This window comes from Ursus arctos, unplaced genomic scaffold (assembly GCF_023065955.2).
Source record: "Ursus arctos isolate Adak ecotype North America unplaced genomic scaffold, UrsArc2.0 scaffold_7, whole genome shotgun sequence".
Taxonomy (NCBI): Eukaryota; Metazoa; Chordata; class Mammalia; order Carnivora; family Ursidae; genus Ursus; species Ursus arctos.
Window position 1 is genome coordinate 4,460,181 of NW_026623089.1, and position 25,181 is coordinate 4,485,361.

The 25,181-nt window shown below is 51.2% G+C and overlaps 1 protein-coding gene across 3 annotated transcripts in view; it reads right to left on the reverse strand.

The window, feature by feature from the left end:
• PTPRE (protein tyrosine phosphatase receptor type E) overlaps positions 1 to 18,650 on the reverse strand; it is a 157,632-nt gene extending 138,982 nt beyond the window's left edge. For all 3 annotated transcript variants that reach the window (XR_008957956.1, XM_044382254.3, XM_044382253.3), the window contains exon 1: positions 18,411 to 18,650. The gene's annotated coding sequence lies outside the window, so the exon portion shown is untranslated. The remainder of the gene's footprint in view (positions 1 to 18,410) is intronic.
• Positions 18,651 to 25,181: the final 6,531 nt, after the last annotated feature.

Genomic DNA, 25,181 nt, shown 5'->3' on the forward strand with positions numbered 1-25,181 from the left:
ACCCCAGGTTAAGAATTCCTGAGCCCAAACCAACGTACTCAGGAATGGGACAGAGAAGAAAGTCTTGTGGCCAAAAGGGCTGGTGTTCCCTGCACCTTCTCAGGGGGTTCCCCGCTCCAGGCCACAGCTCTCAACCCATCTGACCACACCTGGTAGAAAACCTTAGGTCACACTTGTCCCAGAGAACCCTTTGAAAAGGTCACACTACATTAACAGGTTCTTGGGGGCAGTGACCACGCGACCTTTGTGTCCTTAGCACCTGGCCGAGAGACTTGATAAATCCCCGTATCTGTTAGACAAATAAAATATCTACCCTTGCTGATTTCCAAAAACACACCAATTTCACCTGTTTGCCATAGAACCCATACTTCCAAGTAATTTGTTAAAAAACTTTATTGCATTAATACTAAGGGTTTATATAATAATTTAAATGTATAAAGGGATTTAAAACTTTATTATTTACACGGCATACATCATGGAAGAAATTGACCTGAAAAACTACAGTTGACAGAAGCTAATTAACATCGGCCACCATGGATGCAAAGGACCTCCTAATTTTATTTTACAACGAGTATTAAACTCCTTCACCCAAATAGAATGGCTTAGTGTTATAATTTGAAGTGTATACCAATCCAAGGTTTAATTTTGCTTTTAAGATTAAGTAGTACATGTGTAATTTAAAACTAATTTGAAACAGCAAACAATGTCATCGGGCTCACAATTAATGAGGTTTTGACAACTGCAAACAAATTGAACGCATAAATCTATTCACAACCATCGCTATATTTAACAAACATGCCACTTTGCGTGGCTATTCAGCTCATTTTCGTTTCCCAGGGTGAAAGCTGATTTGTGCTGACCTTGACCTCTAACACAGCGCTCAGTGTTTTGTTGGGCTATAAAAGTTGGGCTGAAAGCAGGACGATATGAAACTAAATGCTACAATTGTTCTCTGATGTGACACGATGAGGGCAGCCCTTATCTACCCAACACTGCGCTTTCCAAAATGTTATTTCAAAGGGAGACTCGAATTCCCAGCACACACCTTCAAGTCTGCATCCAGGACAGGATGTTTACTATTTTTCCCTTTTCATCAGGCAGCCTTGCAGATGGACTCAGGATCAGACGAGCACGCTAACCTGACCCAGCACAGCGAATCTGCCACACACCCAGGAGAAATGGTGCTCGGAGCCCAGAGAAAGACCATTCAAAACATGAAAAAAGGAAATGGATCGGCACGGGGCAAACGTCCCACAAAAGGACGGATGGAATCGATACAAAGCAATGATCACGTGTGCATTTCAAAACAGTTAAAGAACTGCTGTATCTGCGCTAAGTTTTCTACTATTTCCTTCCTGCGCAGAAAGTCCAAAAGCCCTAAGGAAGCACACAGAGGCCTGTCAATAGGAAGAAACACAATTTACTGAAACAGGGAGCAGGCCAGGAAGTGGGCATACGCAAGACCTCTAGAGAAACAAGACAAGAGCAGTCAGAGGATGGCTTCCTTGTTCAATTACGGGAATTTTAAAGTTTGTTCAGATGCCTTGTGCAATAGGTTGAAAGTGAGTGAAAAACAGCAAATGTCACAAATAAATCTTCTCTGAAGTTCTGCTTTAACCATAAATCTGAAGGTTACCACTAATGCAATAATACGAATCTTGAGGAAAAAAAGCAAATCAGGATTACCGTATGTAGAAAATCAATATCCTCTCTAATAGTTTTTGTAGAGTGCATCAATTTTCTTAGCTAAAAAATGATGGTGCTTTCTGTGTTTTATGGCTAAATACAACGTAAAATATGGGAAAAGCCACCTAAAAGGGAAAAAAATCCATAGTGCTTCAAATAATAATGGTAATACAATAATAATACCTACTACGTCAAAATGCACCAGGTACATAGGAATTACCATTCTCCCTTAACAATAAGATTAAATCAGGAAAGTGATTTGCTTTATGCCCCACCATGGAATCAGAATCATCTGTATTCTCATATAAATGACTAAAATACCTCACTCAAATATGTTACTTGTATTTTCTTTGGCTATAGACTTTATGCCAAGACGTGGACTCCCAGGCGGCCTCCCCTCCAAGCTGTTATTCCTCGGGGAGACCTAGTGTCCAGGTCTGGCCACGCGCCCTGCCTGGCATGCAGACGACCCTGGGCTCGAGTCCCAGCCCTGCTGCCTTCTAGTTATGTGGCCACGAACAACTCATTTCACTAATCCAAGTCTCAGTTTATGAACCTTAAAATGGGCTGACATCTCACACCATGCAACGCTTAGACTGAAGACAACTCAGTCCCGCTCAGTGAAGCCACAGCCTCCTTCTGTACCCTCTCCGAGGGGGGCACCTTGCCACCACGAGTATGATTCTAGTAGATCAAGGATTATGTTCTTTAGTAACACAGCCCCGGAAAATACAAGCCAGTACTTCATTTCTATCAACCAATGACCCCTACAGGTTCTAGTGCTGGAGAAAAAAGTAGCCCAATTAGGCTCGTTGAGGTATTAAATGCCCTGCGGGTCTGCAGCATGCCACCCCCTGAGAGGTGTGCGAGAACATACTCACCTCCACTCCACTTGCCTGTTACTGGCCAAAAAGCAACAAGAACTATGAATGCACCTGACCCACGGAGACGCCTGAATGGTAGCCATTATCAGACACTCTCTCTCATCTCTTTACTACATTTTGAGAGCAGCTGCCCCACGGGTCTCCCTGCCTGCTTCTAGTTCCTCGTCTGCTGGTTCTCTGTGCCCCCGTGGCCATCAGGACAGCTCTGGCCATGCGGAACCTGTCACTGGCCTGGAGCAGAGAGTCTAGTCTCCGGCTGGCTTGCCACGCCCACCCCGTCCAGGCTTCTGCCCAGCTGTCACCCCGGGGCCCCGTTCTCTTATCCGGGAAGCGTGAAAGCACCTCGAGGAAATGGAACAAAATATTTCTGCTGTAACGTGAAAGCCTCTTACAGAAGAAAAAATAAATAAATAATGTGAAAGGTGAACCTCCCAAATGTGACTCTCCAGGTATAACAACGAAGAATGTCTGCGCATCTGCACCCGTGCAAATGCTCCGAGATTTTATGTCTTAAATGGGCTCTTTAAACAGCCTTGCAGGTGAAATAAAATAAATACAAGCTCTTTAAAAATGTTAATAGCCCATACGTCCTTCCAGACAAGAATCAATTACAGCGAGAAAGGAAAAAACCCTCAGTGTGTGTGTGTGTGTGTGTGTGTGTGTGTGTGTGTGTCACACAGCAGGAGAGATTGCAAGCAGTTATCCATGAACCTGAAACACTTCCTCACTGTGAGCAAAAGAGGAAGCCTAAGTGCTGGCTACTCTGCCTTGAGAAAACCCAGTATACATAGGCTTGATCTTCAAAAATAAAAGGGTTAAGAAGTGATTATTTGTTCTCTAAAAGGATTAGCTGCTTGACAAAAGGATTATCTGCAGACTTCTAAAAGGTGTTAAGCTTTTAGCCTATATCAACAGTGTATATAAACCACAAATCGAATTAGTGTAACTTTTCAGGAATATTTTAATGTTGTAATACTGGGTACACTTGAGACAAAAAATAACCCTTGAGCTCTGTAGAAAGCAGTAGAGTGAGTGCCTGCTGTTTGGGGGCTGCCCTCAGCCTCCACACTCCCTTCTGCTTCCCAGCATCCCTTAAGCCTGCCAGGGCAGGATCCCACCTGCCGGCCCGCCCTCCCCGTACCTGCAGCCAGACTGCGGCAGAGAGGTGCTACCGGCTCCGACAATCAATCCTACCAAGACTTGGACTCTTCAGGGTGAGTCACACAGCCAGGGATGTTTCGGAAGTGTTCACGGAAGCCACAGCCGTGAGAGTCCACTGCCAGCCATGCCCAGCAGTATCAGTGCCACGGACCACAGGCCACATCCTTACCGAAAGCTTCCTGTGGCTGCACCTTAATTGTGGTTCAGAGCCTCCTGGGCTCCTGTCCCTTTTCTGAGCCTTGTTTTCCAGTCTTCCGGTGGATTCTGAGAACTATGCAGTCACCTTCTGTCCAGTTCCTGTTCTCGTTAACCACAGTCAGATTCGGTGGTGTCCAGCGAAACGCCACAACTCATAAATCCAGGATAATAAAAAAGGAGGATTCCTCACCACCACGTACTTTTTGGAAAGGGCTGCTCATTCTCTCCTGCACGAACAGGGCCAACCGGTGTGACCAACAGAATACTGCAGAAAAGACAACATGACTCCTGAGGCGTGGTCCTAAAAGGTGTCCCGGCTTCTGCCTTGCTTTGCCTGGGATCACTCTCTCTGGGCGAAGCCAGCTGCTCGGTCATAAGGATGCTCAGACAGTGCTATGAATGGATCCACAGGCGGAGAAACTGAGGCCTCCTGCCCACAACCAACATCAGCTTGCCAGTCATGGAAGTGGGTCTTCAAGTCCCAGCGAGCCCTCAGGGGTGCCGGCTGCAGACAGGTGGGACTGGGTACGACTGCCAGCTCTGTTCTAGAGCCCAGAAAACGGCACTAGCCTTGCTCAGAAGGACAGCCTCTTCTGTGCCTGGGAACGTGCATTTCCAAGAATCCCAGGGACTCCTCTGAATGCCTCTGTGGACCATGGAGATGGTGCTGATGGGTGGGGTTTTCTGGCTGCTTATTCAGCACAACAGCTGCTCTGTAGCAAGCCATGGTTGGACCCATGCTCCATAACGTCTGGATTTAAAAATCATCTATTACCAAGAGTTTTTTTAGGAAAGATGAAAGCACCAAGTTATGTGGGTCGTGCCACGTTTTCCATGGTCTGTTACCCAATGGGAGCCTCTTGAACATTTGCCCAGGTTGTCCTGGTTAATCTTGCAGTTTTTATTGCTGGGGTTATTAAATATTCTGCAAGTACAGCCAGGGAAGGTGGGCAGAGGGAAACACGCCGACTGCAGGCCGATGGCGAAATCCTGCTGACCTGTCCCACCGCTACCTGATCTCGTGTCGTAGAAAGACGCCGCCCACCTCCCCTTGGCCTTATTTTTTTTTTTTTTTTTGGATTTTATTTATTTATTTGACAGAGATAGAGACAGCCAGTGAGAGAGGGAACACAAGCAGGGGGAGTGGGAGAGGAAGAAGCAGGCTCATAGCGGGGGAGCCCGACATGGGGCTCGATCCCAGAACGCCGGGATCACGCCCTGAGCCGAAGGCAGACGCTTAACGACTGAGCCACCCAGGCGCCCCTCCCCTTGGCCTTTCTGACGAGAAGAGCCATGCCTGTGCCCCTATAACTCACTCCCATTTAGAGCACCAACTCTTGCTCAATAACAACCTTTCACAGTTCGTTCTCCCATCTTCCTGTAATTTGTTCCGACACCCGGTCTCCCAGAGACATCTTCTGCCTGCTCACCGTGCTTAATGGGATTTTCATGCATCTCGATGCAGTGTTTAATTTCCCCCGAAATGCGCTGAAGCCCTCCGGCACAGAGGTCGCCCCCTGCAGCCAGACAAGGCGGTGTTCACAGCAGTTCACGGGGACCGCTCTGCAACTTCAACGGGCTCGGCGTCCAGCCGCCAGAAATGAGGCAGCGGGAAAGGGGCGCCGGGAGCAGGCGAACTTCCGGAGGCTTGCTCCCCTGCCCAGATTCCTCCAGCTCCTGCCAGAGGCGCCCAGGAGTAAAGTGCATGTGGCATTAAAGACAGATTGTCACTCCGAAGGAGATTGTGGGGTGTCTTGAGAGAACTCTTCTCGAAGCAGAAACTCTGCAGAACCCCTTGAACAGATTCAGAGTGATTTTCAGTCCGAAGCAAAGGGGCAAATCATCCCATTGTCCTGTTCTCACAGACCTGCAGCACTCACTCCAGGCGCTAGGGGCCGGGGACCCCGACTCCCTGTCCCCTGGACTCGTCACGCGATGAGGCAATTGGACCATCTCCTTGAGACTGGGAAACAACAGGGAGAAAACACTGGCTATTTCTTGGACTAGCTTTGCTATTAGTCATTGCAAAAGAATGGCATGCCAGCAGCTCTGACCGGTGACGTGCCCGCTCTCGAGGTCTCTGGCCCTGGCAGGAGTGCAGGGTGGGAAAGCCGCCAGAGGCACGAGGCGGTCACAGCTGCTGGCAGAACCCTGGCCGGTGCCCCTGGGGCCAGTGTCTGGGGTCACGGCAGTCACCCCATCAACTCTTGTGTCCCCCGCAGAGGTGGAGGGCCTACAGGAGTGGGAGCTCGGTGGGGTCTGGGGTTCTGGAAGAAGCAGCCCTAAAGGTCAGGCTGTGAATGGGGAAAACCAGAGAGAGGAGGGCAAGTGGGAAGGAGGGAGAGGAGGCAGGGAGAGGACAGGCCTGACCATGACCACGGGCCCACAGCTGTCTGTCTATGTGACCCGCCCGCCCACCTTGGCCTTGGTCTCCCCTGTATGCTGCAGTCAGGAGCAGAGTCACGGGAACGCATACTGACCACGAGACAGACAGCAGCTCTCTAAGAGAAAGCCTGGCAAAAGGGCCCCAGCCTCAGGCTTCATCCATGCTGCTTGCTCTGACGGCGGCCACTGGGCCGTGGACACCTCAGCGGCAAGAGGGCCCCTGGTGAACACACACTGGTCAGGATCTGCACAGTCGGGAACAGGGCGCAGTGCCCAGCACCAAAGCCCTTCTCGGTCCCCCATGGATGATGCGAGGACCTCAGGGCCGCCCATGATGGGTGCCACCGGCCCGCTCACCACACACTGTCTCCACAGCCAGCCTGACCTGGACACTGCCAGGCCTCTGGGGGAATCCCAGGACCAGATGGACAGACGGACACGGAAGGCCAGGCCCCAGGGAAAGGCTGAGGAGCAGCACTTGTGGACTTTGTTTCCCACACCCGGCAGGTCTCCCATTGGTATCTGCTGAACGACTGAATGAATGAATGGACGTCATGTCAATGACCACACCAGTGGCTGCCGTGGCGAGGAGCCTGCTGGGAGCAACCGTGACCACCGCACCACCCGAAACCCAAACTCAGCTCTCTGCTGCTTTGGTTTAGCCCTCACCTGCCCCAAGCTGCCCTCCTTTTAAAACCCACCCTTTGGGGGATCCTGGGGGGCTCAGTCGGTGAAGTGTCTGCCTTCAGCTCAGGTCATGATCCCGGGGTCCTGGCATCGAGCCCCGGAGCCTCACATCAGGCTCCCTGCATCGGGCTCTCTGCTCATCGGGGAGTCTGCTTCTCCTCCCTCTGCCCCTGCACGCCACCCACCCCCCCACTCTTGTGCGTGTGGTCTCTTTCCCTCTCCCAAATAAATAAAATTTTTTTTTAAAGATTTTATTTATTTATTTATTTGACAGAGACAGACAGCCAGCGAGAGAGAGAGAACACAAGCAGGGGGAGTGAGAGAGGAAGAAGCAGGCTCCCAGCGGGGGAGCCTGATGTGGGGCTCGATCCTGGAACGCCGGGATCACGCCCTGAGCTGAAGGCAGACACTTAACGACTGTGCCACCCAGGCGCCCCCCAAATAAATAAAATCTTAAATAAAAATAAAAGCAACCCTTTGAACCGGCCCTCGTGAAGTCACTACTGCCATGTGGTGGCTTATCTATCGACAGTCGACAGCGCTCTGCTAGGGCCAAAGGGGCCAGAGCCGGAGCTCGCAAGAGAGCAGAGCACACAGGAGACTCGCCAGGACAGAAGTCTTTCAGTTGAGACACTCAGTTGGTCCCCTCCTGACGGTCCCACTTGGGTCCTGAGAGCTGTCAGCACCATGCAGTGTGTTGGTCGGCCCTGCGAGGCGTCGAGGCCTCCCTCCTGGCCGCCCCCGTGTTGGAAAGTCCTGACCTCATTCCTGGGCCCTGCGAAAGCCCCACCATTCTCCACCCTGGCGTTGGGATTCCCAGGGGGGCTTTGTAAGACATGCAGCTCCCCAACCTCCCTGCACATAGCCACGGTGCTCTGGGACCTCGCCGGGGACTCTGATGCACGACCTGCCAAAGGAAAGCACCAGACAGCCTGTCCTGGCCCTGCTCCGAGATCCCAGCTCGTCCCCGTCCATCCTGCATGCCAGCCCCTCCCTCCTCAGAGCTCTCCATGGCCTCCCCCAGCCCTGAGATGGGGCCTGGGCCCTCCTCAGATGAGATCATTCCCAGGCAGGCCAAGTGTCCCCCCATCGCTGTGCTCCCTGTGTGAGGCTGGGGTCCACCTCCCTGCAGGCCCCATGCACCCCTCACACCTTTCCTCCATCGTGAGGACCACTTGGTCCCTCTGTACGTTTAGTCTCTGCCCTGCCCCCTCTGGCCCTGAACTTCCTCTTCTCCGGAGCAAGCCTCGCGCTACTTTGGCCTCATGTGTTGCCGTAAACGTAGCAATTTCACATTGAAAATACTCGGAGTAGGCCGGGTCCAGAGTAAGCGCTCCATCGATACAGCGGTTACTAGTATTATCACAGCTGTTGCTTTATTTACTGCCATGACCACCCCCCCCAACACACACACCGAGTATCGGACCTCGAGAAGGGAGGCTCTACTATGGGCTTTGTGTCCACGGACTTGGTGGCTCTCAGGTCTGGATTTTTAAAATGATGTTAGGTCACAGCCAAGGGGTCAGGGATGCTGTCTGCCAGTCCCGCCATCCGCAGAGACAGAAGGGAGGGGTCCCCACTGCCTGCAGCGCAGCCTTCCCCTAGTCTGCTCCCGAGTCCGGCACCCCAGCCTCGGCCGCAGACAGTCTGAGGCTGCCCCGCCTGCCAAGACACCAAGCCACGAAAGAAAGCGTAGTCTCCTCAAAACTCACACAGATCCCTGCTGTACGCAAAGCAAAAAGAGAATCCATTACAGAGGTGAATAACCAGAATCGACATCATCGATCTCTGCCTGCCACGGACCATCCATCCAGGATATGCATTTCGATGTAACAAACAATAAATCATTTGCTAAACAAAAGCATGCTACACAGAAGACATGCACTTGTAACGGCCTCTAAAATGCCCCCCTGAAGCCATGTGCTGGGCAGAAACCACACCCAAAAGAATAGTGTGACACAGGCCACACAGAGCAGAGACGGAGGCACAGCAGTGAGCCAGTAACATCTCACCTTGGGGTCCTGCTCAAGGTTAGAATGCACTTCCACCCAGACACACAGAGAAGGTGGGCTTTCATCTCACGGAAGCCGACGAGGGGCCTCCATGTCCTGAGACACCCCCCCCCCCCGCCATATGGACAGAGTGTCCGACACAGGAGGGAGGACAAGCGGTCGGTCCACCGAGGCAGCGAGAACGGGAAAGAGGTGCGTCTGGGTCAGGACAATGGTGCCTGCAGCAGAGCCTGTGACCCTGCGCGGGTCTCAGGCTCGGCATCACAGCTGGCCACATGCTCAGACTCTACGCAGGGATGTCGCACTGTCCGCCGAACCCCAGAGGGGCCATCTAAACTGAGAAGGTAGAACTGGCTTCGGTTCTTGGTAAACTGAAAGGCTTGTACAGAAAACGTGTTTTTGGTTACCTAAAAACATACGAGCAAGGTTATAAAGAAATAACTAGACATGAGTTTGCACCTGTCAGAGGCCAGCGGTGGCCAACCACATGAGGCTTCACAAGCCCATTCTTAACCCACTTCCTATGAGCTGGCTCTACCAATGACAACAGCCATGATTAAGTGACCCATTCCATGTTACTGCATTGGGAATACTGTCCAATACCCACAAATGTACTCGGTAACCCAAGTTTTAATAAGAAAAATTAGAACGGTTAGCACAGTGAAGCACGGATATTGCCCCAGCCAGTTTGAAGAGCCCCTAGTAGAGTCAATTGTCTGTGTTCGAGAAGTCCATTCGGCTCCCCTAAGGCACCTCAAACTCAGCTCACAATCTGAGGCCAACATCGTCTCTTAAATCTCTGTCTGGTCCGGATGCGTGCAGTCTCCTTAGCCGAAAACTGCGGGGCTTTGGTTCAGGCCTCAGACTTTCTTGAAACCGTAAAAACCAAACCAAACCAAACTAGAAAGGCTGTGTGCACACATGCATTTTTCTACAGAATGAATCTGTAGTCTTGCTCAGAATCTCAAAGGCGGCCACGATTCCAAACAGGTGAAGTACTGGTCCATCTAGCGGACCCACGCTGCTCAATGGCTTACGAGTGTTTGGGGATTCCCAGATTGTCCAGTCCCCTTGTCTCACCCCCTCCATTCCGGGGCCCCAGCTCCTCCCAGACACCTGCTACTCCCCAGACAGTACATGTTACTCCTCACTGCAGGGCAAGCACATGTGAGCCCCTCTCTCTTGAATGTTCTAGCCCTGTCGGCTGCCAAGAAAATATCCTTGAAAACCAAGCCCGTCTAGGACCCCTTCCACATGCCCACCTCTGCAGCCAGCATGACACGTAACACACTCAGAAAGTGACGAGTTCTGCCTCCCATGGACGTGGAACACCCAGAGAACAGGCATTGTGACTTCTCTTTGTGATTTCACTACTAAACACACAGGACGTGCAGTGTAGGCACTCAATACATGTTTAACATCTCTAACCGTCCCTTCCAAATGACCTTACAGACTCTTGTAAATACTACACACATTTGATGAAAACCAAGAAATATCCTTTGAAAGAATATTGTTGGCTAGCTCAGAGCAGACCTAGCTTGGCACGATACAGTACAAAATGATTAAATTTCTGGCTCTTGCATTCTTACGTGACATTGGGCCAAAATCAGGACTTTGCTCAAAGGAATCTAAATGGGCAGACTGATAACATCTCCAATAGAAGACTGAACTTTAGCTGATGTTGGCAACATTAGCAAAAAGTAATTTATTGAATTACTGATGCACTTAATAAAGTGCGGCCACAAGCTCGGGGAGACGGACGGCTGAGTCAGCCTCACTCCAAAATTAAGGACGGGGTTGGGTTCCTGTTTCAAAGCAGTCTTACGTCCAGTACTTAAACATTCAGCTGTTTATGAAACCAAGGCTACTCCCAGAGCCAGAAAAACCACATCCTGAAAAAAAGCACTAATTATAAGGAATAATTTTACTAATAACAGTGCAGGTTTGGGGATGACTTGAATTAATGTGGCAGCAAAGGCCAGTTTCTGTTCGATTAGCAAACGTCATAGGGCAGCCAAGGTTGCACAGGGGCTTATCTTTACCTGTTTAAGAAGCTGGAATATTCTAATCTCTTTGGAAGAGCATTTGCATGGTTTCTAGTCAATAAGGCGGGTGCCCTAAGGCAGCATTTTGTTCGCCGAGATAGAGTTACTGTAAATCCCTGAATGTAACAAAGAGACAAATTTTCTGGCTTTTGTCCGTTCACGCTGACTTTGCCCTGTTATTGTGGGAGAGCTTCTGCTTCAGGGACTCAGTGTGCGGCTCTGAATATTAGCGCTACGTGCTGATGCCACCAAGCGGGCCACCCCTCTGCCCTCTGAGACTGTCCCCAGCCACACCCTGGCCTGTAACTCTTGACCACACGTGTCTCGGATCGCCAGCTCCCACTCTGGGTTGAAAGGCAATTTGGAGGGCCGCCTGGGTGGCTCAGTCGTTAAGGGTCTGCCTTTGGCCCAGGGTGTGGTCCCAGGGTCCTGGGATCCAGCCCCGCATTGGGCTCCCTGCTCTCCTGGGAGCCTGCGTCTTCCTCTCCCATTCTCCCTGCTGTGTTCCCTCTCTCGCTGGCTGTGTCTCTCTCTGTCAAATAAATAAATAAAATCTTAAAAAAAAAAAAAAGGGAATTTGGAGGTAGCTGCGGATGACTAATATCAGAAGAAAAAACCTCAGTATCTGAGAGTCTCTCTGTGTCTCTCCTGCTGTATCTCTGTCTTTATCTCTGCCTTGCTGTGTGTCTCTATCTCTTTGTGTCTCTCTTTGTCGCTCTGTGTCTCTGTTGCTTTCTCTCTCTCCTCTCTTACTTTCCTCTTCTGTATGTACCACAGTGGAGAAGTGTGCTGTAGACAGGAAAGCTCTGGAAAGAAACATGAACATCTGTAGGAACGGTGCTGCTGAATACTGACTTCTTAGCTTAATTCACAAGCACCTGTTTCTGGAATCTAGAAAATGAGCCACAGCGTTCTGTAGGGAGGAGCTACGTTGTCTCCACGGGAAAACATGGGATCGCCAAAGACCCATGCCATCTTACCTCAAAAGGAGCCCTGCCTTGTACTGAAGCTGTGCTTTGTGACACACTCTGCCCTTCTCCTCCTCTGCCTCCTCTGACCCTTCATCCCAAGACCCCAACAGGAAGCGAGTCAGCACCAGAGCTCAAACGTGAGCCCACTCTGAGGACACAGCCTTTCCCATGGACGGACTGCCACGTATGCCACAATTCACACCACAAAATGAAAGCTTTATCCCACGACAAGAATCCAGACAAGCAGATGGGGGGAGGGATTGGCCTCAGGGCCATGACATCAAATCAGGCAAGTGGGTGTCCAGCTTTGAGGCCGGTCTTTTGAACTGGAGAAGAAAGAAGACCAGAGCGCCCAGTTTCACGAGGAACCTGCCGGGACAGGAGCTGCCACCTCCCCGGGCTCCGGGCCAGCGGCTGCGCCCCCACCCGCCAAGGGCACTCGAGCGCGCCGGCAAAGGAGTCAGGGCCAAGTCTGCCGAAAGCCAACTGAACAGACCCACAAAAGTCCTACTACAGAGACCTAGCCTGAAAAATGCAAAGTCCTTTTGGAGTGAGAAACAAAATAAAAAGTCTTCGTACAAAGGTCACGTCGAATAATACATTGTAATCAAGCAGCCATGTGATAGGACATTCTGAAATCTTGGGTGAGCAGAAAAATGGAACTAATTTGCTCCCTAGTAACAGAAATCGGTGACTAATGTTCAGCTGGAAATGTGCAAATAGATTTACGGACATTAATAACCAAAAATTATGTCTGCGTTTATAGAATGGAAATTAAGTGACTTGCCCTGAGGACGAAGCAAGCGCGGCAGGGGAGGGGTCAGAGCCCAGATTATGCCAATGCTCTGACTGCAGGCGGACCACCCCCAGACTCCCGGGCGCAGTAGCAGGCCACAGACCGATCGGCAAGCCCTAGGCCGGGCTCTCTACACGTGACTGCAACCCAGCCACACGACAACCCTGTCTGGGAAGTGTCACTGTCCCCATTATAGAGACAAGAAGTCACACTGGGAAAGGGTCAGTCACTTGTTCAAAGCCTCAGTGCCACGAGCCCCAATCTGACCCCATCCCTCTGCTCCAAAGTCTGTGTTCTGAGCCTGGGACTGGGAACCTAGTACCAAAAAGCAAACTCCTGTTGGTCAGGTTTGTTGCTGGTATTCAGACAAAGGGGAGAGCCTTCCGCAAGCAGCAACCTCCACTGTCCCGGCGCGGCTCCCACTCCAGTCTATTGCTTCCATCCTCCACCGTCCACGCTTCACGTACAAGTGCTGGACGCCCTGTGAGTCCCAGGTGTCACGCAGGTGTCCCTCCCTCCCCGGAGAGGACCATGCAGCATCGGGAGCACGGCTGATCGCTGAACACCCATTCCAGTGTGAGCCCACCTGCTGGATCAAATTTAGTGATGCCAGAACCCCAGTCTGGGGTCTAGACAAGTTTTCCTATCAATTCTTCATTCTTCACCCAGGAAACACTGACATCAAAATACCTGTCCAAAAAAACACTTCAGGCTTTTAGCACGTAATCAGGGATTTTTGTTTTTCCTGTGAACTTTTCCTCATCTCCTGATAGAGTTTATATTTGTTTCCAGGTGAAAGAAGACTTTTTTTCACCCTTTTGGTTATCTCATACAATATACACTCCTGGGCTATATGAATCAGGAAGTCTTGATTTGTATTGGAAAGATATTTTAAAATGGACATCCTTTAAAAATATTTATTTGGTTCCTATTTCATGGGGGAATCAATAGGAAAGTTGTCTGCCTGAAACGCAGTGTTAAAATTTTTCTATTTCATAAGCGTAATCAGCCCTTTTGAAGTATTTGTGTAGTTGAAAGAAAGGCATAATGCCCACATTTCTGGCTCTGAGCCGGGTACTGTTCAAGTTCAAAGAGGCTATGAACCACATCAAAACTCCCCAAGTACAACACCTGGATGGGGCGGACCTTAACAAATGACATTTGGGGAACAGCAGCCAGACCAAGAGAAGAAAAGGAAGCTGGCTTGGTAATCCCCAAACCAGGGATCTCCCAGCCTGCATCCGGCAGAAGCCCCGCCACTGTGCACCTGTGTCGGCTCGAGGATTAGTAAAATTCAGTGAAACCCCTATTAGCTCAGATGTGGCTGGTCCAGAACCCCATCCAGCTAAAACACCATCCAGCACTCTGCTTTGGGGAAAAAATACAGGTGACAAAATAATGAGAAGCCAACCCTCCAAAATCAATTTTCGGTATGTCTACGGTTAGTATTTGAAATACAAGAGTGCTAAATGTACCCACGAGCCACATCTTACTTTAGGTAGATCCGGTACCCAGAACAGAGAGAGATGTGGCTGAAGGGATGACCTGGGAACGGGAGGCAGCCCCAGCTGTGGATTGAGTCCTTGCAGAGTCATCAGTACTGCCCGCAGCAGCCGCGGAGAGGGCGAGACTGGTCAGTGCACGGGAGCTAGGAGGAGCTCGGAGATGGCCCAGGGCCATCCTTCCCTCTGTGAAGGTAAGCGATGCGAAGCTGTGACGGTTTCGGGGGCAGCCCACAGCTCCATGGCTTGTATGCTCTCGTCCAGAAGCCGTACTTTTGACCCTGGGTCTACACACCTGGTTCTAGCCCACTTGCTTCTTGGCTCTGGTTTAGTTCACTTTTGTGTTGTCTCACCTGCAGACTGGTTTAATTCGGTCCATGACCACAGGTTAATGTGCAGACACAATTGCATTTCTGCCTCGTAAACCCCTCTAACATCGAAGAGTAGAGGGTGCGTGTTAGAGAATGGGCTTGTTCCTGGAGCACAGGTAAGTGGTGGCATCATGAGATTAAAATACTTAATCACACAAAACTTTCATAATCATTCAGATTATCACCCAAAAAATTAAAGTAGCTAGCACGTTACACCGTACTGATTTGACCTAGTGCTTTGGATGGCAAGCAAAACGTATCTGTTCATATGAGTTCCGACTTTGTTAACTGATGGCATTCAAATTTCCCTGGTTCCGAATGCACGCAGGGCACGACGTCAGGTGTTTTAGGTTGTAGGCTGTAGCCTGACACAGTTTACTGAGTGCCAGTCATCTGCCTTATACTTTGTACGTATCACCTGTCACTCTCCAAATAGCCACGTGAAGTAGAGATCACCACTCCCATTCTACGGAGGAGAACACTGAGGCATCGAATTCGAATAGCTTAGCCAAGGTCATACCAGAGCCAGGATTTATGTCAATCCATACCTCAACTCCAAGTCCAAACTCTCAAAAACACATCTTCTACCGTAAAAGCATTGACCACCTGGTAGAAGAGAGAAACTTCAAAAAAGTCAGGTGGACACAAAAAAGAGTCTGATAAGTGCTCTAGGACAGGTGCAGATAACCTTCTATGGAACTCGAGGGAAGAGCGATGTTCTTCGGAGAGGGGTCAGGAAGGCTTTGAGGAGCCTGAGGCGTCCGAAGTGGGCCATGAGGTGTGAATAGGAGTTCGTAAGATGGAGAAAAAGGGGAAGGAGATTCAGAGCAGGAGCCTGAGCAGCTCTGCCTCCGAGGATCTGGAAAGCACAGGGCGCCTTCAGGGAGCGGTGAGCCATCCGTTCCCGAGGACAGAGCCCGCCAAAACAACTGGAGATGCTCTTGAAACACAGTTCTTTTCTTAGTGATAATCGAATATTAAGAAGGCCGGTCGTTATCCTAATGGATACATCTGTTCCTATTTTGATCGCAGAAGCTCTGAAAGTGCAGCTCTGGGAAAGGAATGGGGGGCAGCTTCCATGGCACTCCCTCACGGCTCCCAGACCTGCCTCCCAGAGGGCACTGGGAGTCTCTGGTCCAGCTCAGTCATCTCAGCACATGGGCTCAGCATCACCAGAAGAACTGGTAATGGAAGCCCTAGACCGACCTCTCTCATCTCTCCACGATCCAGTCCAATCGACACCAACAGAAATGTGTGGCTGCCTACCAACCACGAGGGACACCCACTAAGAAGACTACTTCAGAAGATGAGCTCCTAGAATGTTCCACTCGGTCATTTGTTTATCTGCCCCGTGACAATTATGACGAGCCTACTGTCAGGTGCTTGGCTGGATGCTGAGGATACAGTATTGTCCTCCAGGAAATGACAGTCCAGCCTATCTTTCCACAGCAATGGGGAGGCTGGTGTGATCCGATAGATAAGGTGGGAAAACAGTGGGAAAATGGTGGGCTAATGGGGGAGGGGGAACTGCGTATTCCAGGAGAAACGTCAAGGGGGCAGCTGGGTGTGAGAATTACTGAGGAGTGGTTTGGGCTAGGAAACTCACCTCTGACCTGCAAGAAGGGAGTTTTGAGCAAACGTCAAGGGGGCAGCTGGGTGTGAGAATTACTGAGGAGTGGTTTGGACTGGGAAACTCACCTCTGACCTGCAAGGAGGGAGTTTTGAGCAAGTTCATGGTATCTTGGCCCAGGACGACGGCAGCGGAGACAGAGCCAAGTGGACCAATGGAGGGGTAGTGTGAAGGAGGCATATGTTTTGACCAATTGAAACTCTTTCCAGCTTCATTACTAAGCACCTGGCAACTGCTGTGGATTCGTCAGGCCTCCACCTTCCATGTGCCCCACCTTCCATATGGCCCTCCAACGCACCCCCACCCCACCCGCACAGCTGCGGCAGCCCCTCTCAAGGATGGATGATTTGCACGCACGCGTGAGAAGTGGCCTCTGTGCACAGCATCTGGGCCTCCAAGGGGTCCCAGAAATGTCACGGTGACGGTCATGCCTCACCCACTTCTCGCAACTGATTTGGCACAGGGGGTCGATGTGATAGGTTTTGCTATGTTTTCAAATCTAAAACCATCGACTGGTACAACGACCTGGCCCTCTCTAGGGACCAATCCGGCTCCTGGCTCATGTCAACCCATGGAGAATCTAGGTTTTTCTTCCTTGTGGTGGGTACTGATCCACAGGCATCACTAATACCAGTGAACAAAGAGCTCTGTCCCTGAGCTCACAGTCAGAGGCAGAGCCATGTCTGGGAAGGGCCGGGTGCCACTACGGGCCCTCTCACTGACAGCATAGTCCCATCTCTTGGGCCTGTTCCTATGTCACCAGCTGGCCTTTTCCTCCCTGAAGGCCTAGAGCCTGGGCTCAGAAAGCGCAGACCTCAACGCTATTTGCACACAAAGCTCTGCCCCATATCAGTTAGGCTGGGTGACCTCCGCAGTCAGGAGCCAGCCTTGGCCACGCGAATGCACCCCAGCATGTCATGCCCCCTCTGGCTCAGTGCACTGTTTTGGGAGACGCCCCCGCCACCTCTCCCTCCACTCAGTTTAAATGGGATGGAGTCTTTATTTCACGGAGACGGAATTTTACCAATCCTGGGGACGCAACGACCTCCAGGCACTCTGGGTCAAGGGGCACCTGGGGTCAAGAGCTGACCAAACATGGACCCACTGAGTTCTCAAACTCGCCACCACCCTTGGCTGGTCACCATTCAACTCAAGGGGCTTGCACACCAGAACACAAGCACAGAGCCTTCTCCTTTCCTTGAGTTTCCCCACGTTGAAACTCAGATGGAGTGGTCCCGATTGAAGACAAATCAATAGAATTCTGCAAGTAGAACGTGAACCTTTCTAGAAAGGTTTGCCACGCCGGGGAGGAATTTAGGTCAGGTCCAGCACGGTCTGGCAGGGCTTGGCTCTGTCTCTGTACCGGATGGGTTTTCCAGCCTTCCCCATTTGGTCCCCGGGAGTCGGCAGGCGTGGCACCGCGCTGACCTCTGGTCCAGGAGCTCTGACAGGTCACCCACGCCACTGACACTGCAGATCTTAGCGGTCCTGTCTGGGCCAGCCCGGCCTGCCGGCCGCCGGGGGGCTCCCCGCAGCATGTCTGAGACCCCTCCCGGACTCGACGCTCCCCTCCCTGCCAAGGCGAGGGCGCGGGACCCTCGGGGCAGCCACGGAATGGAGGCCCCCGCCCCTCCCAGAGTTGTCGCAACTCCGAGTCACTTTCTCAAAAAGCTCCTGTCTCTACCCCTGTATCCTGTCGCCCCAAGCACATCCCGTGGGACCCCCTCTCGCTCTCGCCCGCTTTCACCTACGTCCCTGTCGCCAACCCCTAGCCCCGTCGCCACCCGCAGACACGCGCTCTGTGTGCCCGTTTCCCGAGGGGGAGCGCGAGAGCCGCCGAGGCGGTGGCCAAGTCGGGCGGGGGTTCCGGGGCGCCGAGGCCAGGGTCGCACCGTCCCCAGCCTCTGGCACCCGGCGCGCCTCGGGGCCGCCAAGGACCGGGCTCCGGGAGCCGGCACCCCGGCGCGGCCCCTCCCTCCCGCCGCGGCGGCCGAGGCGCCGGCCCCGGCCTGTTCTGGCCGCCCCGGGCGCACTGCCACCCGAGGGGCGCACGGCCCCCGCCCGCACCCCGCGCGCGCTCACCTCGGAGGGGCCGGTCCGGTCGCGCCGATCGCGCCGCCGCGGCGGCTCCGCATCTCCCGGGCGCCCGCCCGCCGCCCTCCGGGGCGCCCCTCGGTCCCCGCCGGCGCGAAGGAAGGTGGTGGGGACGCGCGGAGGCCGCGGGGTCCGGGCGCCGCTGGCGCCGCCTCCTGCCGCCCGCAGCCGAGCAGGAAATTTGTCCGGCCGGGTCCCGCCGCCGCCTCCGCTCCGGCTCGGGCTCCGGCTCCGGCTCCGGCTCCGCGGCGGGGGCGGGGGCCAGCGCAGCGAGGAGCGGGGGCGACGCCTGGTGTCCGGCGCGGGGAGCGCATCCCGGGCGCCGGCCCCACCTGGAAGCACCCCACCGCCCTGGACGTTTTCCCAGGCTGGTGCCCCTTCCGGGACACCCTGGCCGGGCCCCCACTGCCGGGACCCAGGCGCGAACCGAGGGTGGCAGGTGTGACAGGCACTCTTACATGCGGGAAAGGCCCTGCTTGCCCCCGCCTTGGCCCTGGGCACCAGGAAGTGGCCTGGCTGCGGACAAGCTTTGGCTCCTGTACAGGCGAGCACAGGGCACCCTGTACCACTTCTGGCTCCAGAAGTAGAGAGAGCCGCGAAATCTCCCGAGCCGGTGTCCTCCTCTGTAAAGACGGGATGGGGTGACCCCGAGGATGCTGAAGGGTTTAATTGTCCTGAAAGCGGTGTTCAGAAAGGGTAAAGCACACCTACACACCGGAGGAAGAGCAACTCCTAGGAAGGGTCTGGACCTGCTGCTCTCTCCAGACTGCTTTCCAGGTGACCTCCTGGAAGCTCTGTAGGGAGGTGTCAGAGTAAAGAAAGTTCCATCAGAAGGGCAGAGAGGACACATGTTGCATCCCTTTGGTTCTGAACCTGTGTGCTGTGCCCTCTGGGCTGGTCCCAGACCTGGCCTTCCTGAAGGACTCGCACCCCTGCTGTCGGGACCTCACTCATCCGGGTTTGTGAATGCACATGAGAAGGTGGCAGTGAGGTCATGGTAGCCCACCTGGTAGCCAGCGGGCGACTCCTCGGGCAGTACGGGCTGTTTCAGGCAGACCCCACAACCTGGGGAGTGATGGGCATCTGCTGGCTGAGACTGTCCACAGTTGACCTGCCCAGGGTACAAGTTCTCTTCCACAGGGGTAAAGAGCCGTGAAACCAGTGGAGATCTTGAACTCATCTTTCCCTCCCTGCCCTGCACATGCTGTCTCTAGGGATCTGGTCCCACTCGGGGCTTTATACACCCTCCATACACAGTGGACTCGAATAAAGCACAGCTCCTCTCCACAAGCTCTGCCCCTTCTCCCACCATCTCAGACCAGCCTTGCTCTTACCCAGCTTCTCCCCGAGCATCCCTGTCTCTCCCTCTTCCCCCACCTCTGATTCACCTCCAAGTCCACCTCCTGCCCAGCTCCGAAATGCCTCTTAACGGTGTCCCCTTCTCTCTTCTGCACTGCCTTCATCTCTCCAGTGACGGCAATGGTCTCCAGCTCAGACTCACTCCCAGACACTCTGTTCTTTACCTGCCACCTAGGGGGACCCTTACAAATGGAACCAGTTCACGCCAGTCCCCTGCTTAAGAGTCTCCATTGGAATAAAACCCAAACTCCTGGGAGGCTCTGCCTGCCTGACATCCCGCTGCTCTGAGCCCTCACCCCTGTGCGCTGTGCTCCGTCCCTCAGTGTGACTTCTGAACTGGAGCCCAGCGCTTCCCCACCTGGACTCTCCCCCTTTGCACCTGCCTTGCACCTTCTTACTGACTGCCCCTGGAAGATGGCTTCGCCCTGCTGTCCCCTGCCGCTCTCTCGGAGATGTCTTCGTTTTGTTCTGGGCATTCTGCCTCGACACCCCCGTGAGGGCTTTTTGCTCCAAGACGGTCCCCGCACGCCATGCTGCACTGCATCACTTCTCTGTCTCCCGCTCCTAACACCACCCGTATAGCCAGGAGATGTCCACAAAAGCATGTGGGCGGACAGATCAGAGGAGAAGGGGCGCCAGGCAGCCTGGTCTTGAGAGCTCAGCAGAGCAGGCAGCTCCCCACTCCCACCCCCACCCCCACCCCCACCCCCACCAGGTGCCTGCAGGGAGCAGCCCAGGTTCAGTGAAGCCAGGTAGGCCGGTGACATCACGCAGCTCTCAATTTGCTGCTGCGGTGGCCTGCAGAGCCAGGCTTATGTCCATGAAGGCCATCCTTTCTGGTGAGCACAGTTTTGCTTGTTAACGCTGCAGGGCTGTGGCGACAGGCTGCAATGCAAGAAGAGAGAAACAAGTTGCCTTTGTCAGACATCTGCTGTTGGAAAGTCAACAGCCCTGGTAACATGATGAGGGGCAGATGGCTCCTCTCTCCTGGTAACATCCTCTCTGTTGGATTCTTCCAGGAATTAAGCAATAGCCCTTAACTTCTTCTAAAGTCGAAAGACATTCATCACTGTCACACAAAAGCATGTTGTCAGAGGTGGTGATGCCAGGGTTGTGCCGATTCCCATACAGAAGTCCCCCGATCCTTCTTAACCCTCTCCATTCTGCTTCTCTTCCTTCCGCTTCTCTCCAGCTCAAGGCCCCTGTTGACAACTTCTCATCCTAGGCTTCAAGGACCTACCAGCACCGAGCCACCCTCATCTTTTAGAACCCCAGGACACGGCCCTTGCTAATGGAGCCCCCTTCTGCTGTCCTGTTTGATCCCCCGTGGAGAGGGCTCCTGCTAGCTCTCCCTGCTCCTCCTCTTCCCCACACCCTGCAGCTCCCTTCTTTGAACAGGCGGGAGGCTGGGGCAGCTTTCCTGCGACTGTTACTATGCACCATAGCAATGTATCTCGTCTTCTATTTCATTTGAGGACTGAGGCTTTGGACTCAAGATCAGGGTAACCCAGATTATGCTCATTGCACGTTGAGGGCCCGGTAGATGTCAGTTAAAATTAAAACTATGCAGGCCAGAAACACTCTCTAGGAGGATGAACAAGAAAGGCAGAATTGGTGTGTAGAGACCACATGGGGAGTTGGCTTGTAAATGTCTTACAGAGACATTAACATAAAATTACATGACTTTAGGTGATAAAAGCAGAAGGTCTTCATGATTGATTGGCTACAGGGCAGGGCAAGCAAGAAACACTGACTTTAGGACCTATGCCCATAATAAGGAAACGCAGGATGGCTATTCTGATCCCTAGAATGTGCCAGAATGAATAACTCCAATCAATACAAAACTTTCTATTTTTACATTAACCCAATATCCTTCCCCGTCCCCGTTTTCCAAGCTATGCCCAAGTAATAACAGTTATTAAGCAGTGAAATCAAGAGAACGGGACTTTTGCAAGAAGATTTCTCTGCTATCCCAGAAAAACAGGTAGTTGACCCCTCCTTCAGGTGCTCAGAGCATTTTAACTTTTTTCCTTTGTATTACTTTTCATGATGAATGAAATACGTATATTAAGCACATCCTGTGTGTACAGTTTTATGAATAAACACAAACACATAAAAAGTGAAATGCATATCCCACTCAGGCAATGAACATTTCCATCACCCCAGAATGTACCCCCATATCCCTTCCCAGAAAATCCCCCACCCCCACCAAACGAGCCCCCGCTCTGATGCTTATGACCTCAGGTAGTTTCAACTGATCTAGATTTTCATATAAATGGAATAATACAGTAGGAACTTCTTTACTTTTAGTTTCTTTCACACAGCTAAATTTGGGGGGGGTCATGCTTTATTACCTGTATCAGTAGTTTAGGTAATGTATCTGGTGTGTCTAGTTATTTTTAAGATATTCTCCTCGTTGTTTTTTAGAAATGTGATTTAAGGGCACCTGGGTGGCACAGTCTTTTAAACGTCCAACTCTTTGTTTCGGCTTAGGATGTGATCTCATGGTCATGATTTCAGGATCCAGCCCCACATTGGGCTCCGCGCTCAGTGGGGAGTCTGCTTGAAGATTCCCTCTCTCCCTCTGCTGCTCCCTGAGAAATAAATAAATAAATCTTGGTGAAAAAGAAATGTGATTAAAATGCATCTTCGTGTGGTTTTCCTTGTATCTATCATACTTGGGATGGTGCTTCTTTGTTCGTAAGTCTATAGGTTTTCTCAAATTTGGAAATTTTTCAGCCATTACTTTTTCAAAATGTTTTCCACCTTCTCCCATTTCTAAGACTCCAGGAATACGTCCATGATATCTCCTGATACTGTCCCCAGGCCACTGAGGCTTTTAAAGTGTTTAAGTCCTTCCTCCTCTCTGTGTTTCAGTTGGGATAGTTTCTACTGCTATATCTTTAAGTTTACTGATCTTTTCCTTTGCACTGCTTTATCCTCTGTTCAGTCCATTCAGTGAATTTCTCATTTCATATATTGTATGTTTTGATCATAGAATTTTTATTTGGTTAGTTTTAGAGTAATTTTTATTTCTCTGCCAAGATTTCCCACATGCATTCATCTTTTCCTTTAAATCCTCAAATGTAATTTTTTTTTAAAGATTTTATTTATTTATTTTGACAGAGAGAGAGCGAGAGCACAAGTGGGGGGGCGGGCAGCAGGCAGAGGAAGAGAGAGAAGCAGGCTCCCCACCAAGCAGGGAGCCTCATGCGGGGCTGGATCCCAGGACCCTGGGATCATGACCTGAGCCAAAGGCAGACGCTTAACCAACTGAGCCACCCAGGCACCCCAAAAATGTACTTCTAATAGCACACTAAGCTCTTTGCTAATTTTCACATCTGTGTCATCTTTGCATCTACTGTTGTTTTTGTCCTGATTATTTTCCTGTTCCTTTACATGTCCAATTTTTTAATTGTCTGCTGGATGCAGCATTCTTGAGAGTCTAGACTGGTTTTGGCTTCTGTTAGGACACACTGATAAAAACCTTTTCTCCGGAGCTAGAGTAGCCCCAGTCTTAAGGCACGACCTTTTTGAGGTCTGAGCTGAATGTCTGAGGCATTGAACAAGGTCTTCCCACTCTAGCTGATTAGAACCCCCGGAATCCCCTCCAGTCGCACAGCCCCCCCGTAGACGCTTGAAGATGCGCTGTTTCATCCTGGTAATGCCCAGCTTGCTGCAGATGGAAGGCTTTGGGCTCCTGTGAGAACGCTAGAGCTTCTGTATTGTACAGCTTTGTTCTGCTTTGGTACCTGCCTCGCACATTCTGGTCTTCCTGGCCGCAAACTTGGATTTCTGTCCTCTGCTCAGAAACAAAGCTGCTCCCTGTGTGAGTTTACTTCTCCATGCCCCATTTAGAGAGCGTCCCTGGCAACATGCAGGGGATAATGTGCCCATCTGCATGTTCTAGTCTCCTCAAGGATCATGGCTTCCCATTGACCCCCCCCCCAACAAACCCTTTATCATATACTTTTTCTCCTGTTTTATACTTTTTGATGGCAGGAGGATACATTTGGTACCTATCACTTTGTCACGATTGTAACTGTATTTGCCACCTTTATTTTTTTTTTTTTTAAGATTTTATTTGTTTATTTGAGGGAGAGAGAGAGTGAGAGAGACAGAGCATGGGGGGTAGAGGGAGAGGGAGAAGCAGACTCCTCACTAAGCAGGGAGCCAGATGTGGGGCTCGATCCCAGGACCCTGGGATCATGACCTGAGCCAAAGGCAGACGTTCAACCAACTGAGCCACCCAGGTGCCCCACGCCACCTGCATTTCAAATACCATGTTTGTCTGCAGTTATCGAATGGATCCCTTCCCCAGAGGCTGAGTCCCCTTCAGTTTTGCATCTTTAGTGCTTGGAGCACCTTAAGTAACTCTGAGTGAAAGATTTTTAAATAAATTAATATTATATACATTAAACATATATGTAGCAATTCAAGTTCTATGTTATGTGCTGTTCAGGTTTGCAATCAGTATGTATAGTGAAGTTATGGGGTTATGTTATTTAAATGGCAGTTAACATTACATTACACACAGCTCAAGATACAGAATGTTTTTAAAAATGAAACTGAGAAACATAAGTCCTGCTTACTTCCTTGTTCCCCGGACAACCAGTTCGCCTCTCCTGAGACAAGGTCAGTAGCCAGTTTCTTCTCTATCCTTCCAGAAGAATCCTGGCATTTACAAACATATATACATATGAATTGTCTGCCACCCAAATTGTACTGAATAGATATTTTTCATACTATTGCTCATTTTAGTCACCGAAGTCCACGTGCAGGTGCACCGACACTTATTCGAATATGTTTCGGTTGGAAGCCGCTTAGGTGATTCCCAACTGTTTTCTAATTCGAAGATGCTGTGAGGAACACCCTTGTTCATATGTCATTCCCCACATATGAGAGTATGTGTGAATAGAGAATACTGGTTGTGTTATTTTAATAGATGAATAATACATCTTGTGCGTGTGTGTGTGTGTGTGTGTGTGCGTGTGTGTGTATGCGTGTGAGGGAGAGAGAGAGAGATGCTTTTGGAAACAAGTTTGCACATATGTAAGTACGAGGGCGGTTATTGTTCCATTCACAGTAACAAATACCATCAATTACTTTACTTCTTATGTGATTAGGAAACTATGATTCAATCCCTTAAGTAAACCGATGTCTAAAAATTAGGGTTGGGCGCCTGGGTGGCACAGTGGTTAAGCATCTGCCTTCAGCTCAGGGCGTGATCCCGGCGTTCTGGGATCGAGCCCCACATCAGGCTCCTCTGCTATGAGCCTGCTTCTTCCTCTCTCACTCCCCCTGTTTGTGTTCCCTCTCTCGCTGACTGTCTCTATCTCTGTCGAATAAATAAATAAAATCTTTAAAATAAATAAATAAAATAAAATAAAAATAAAAATA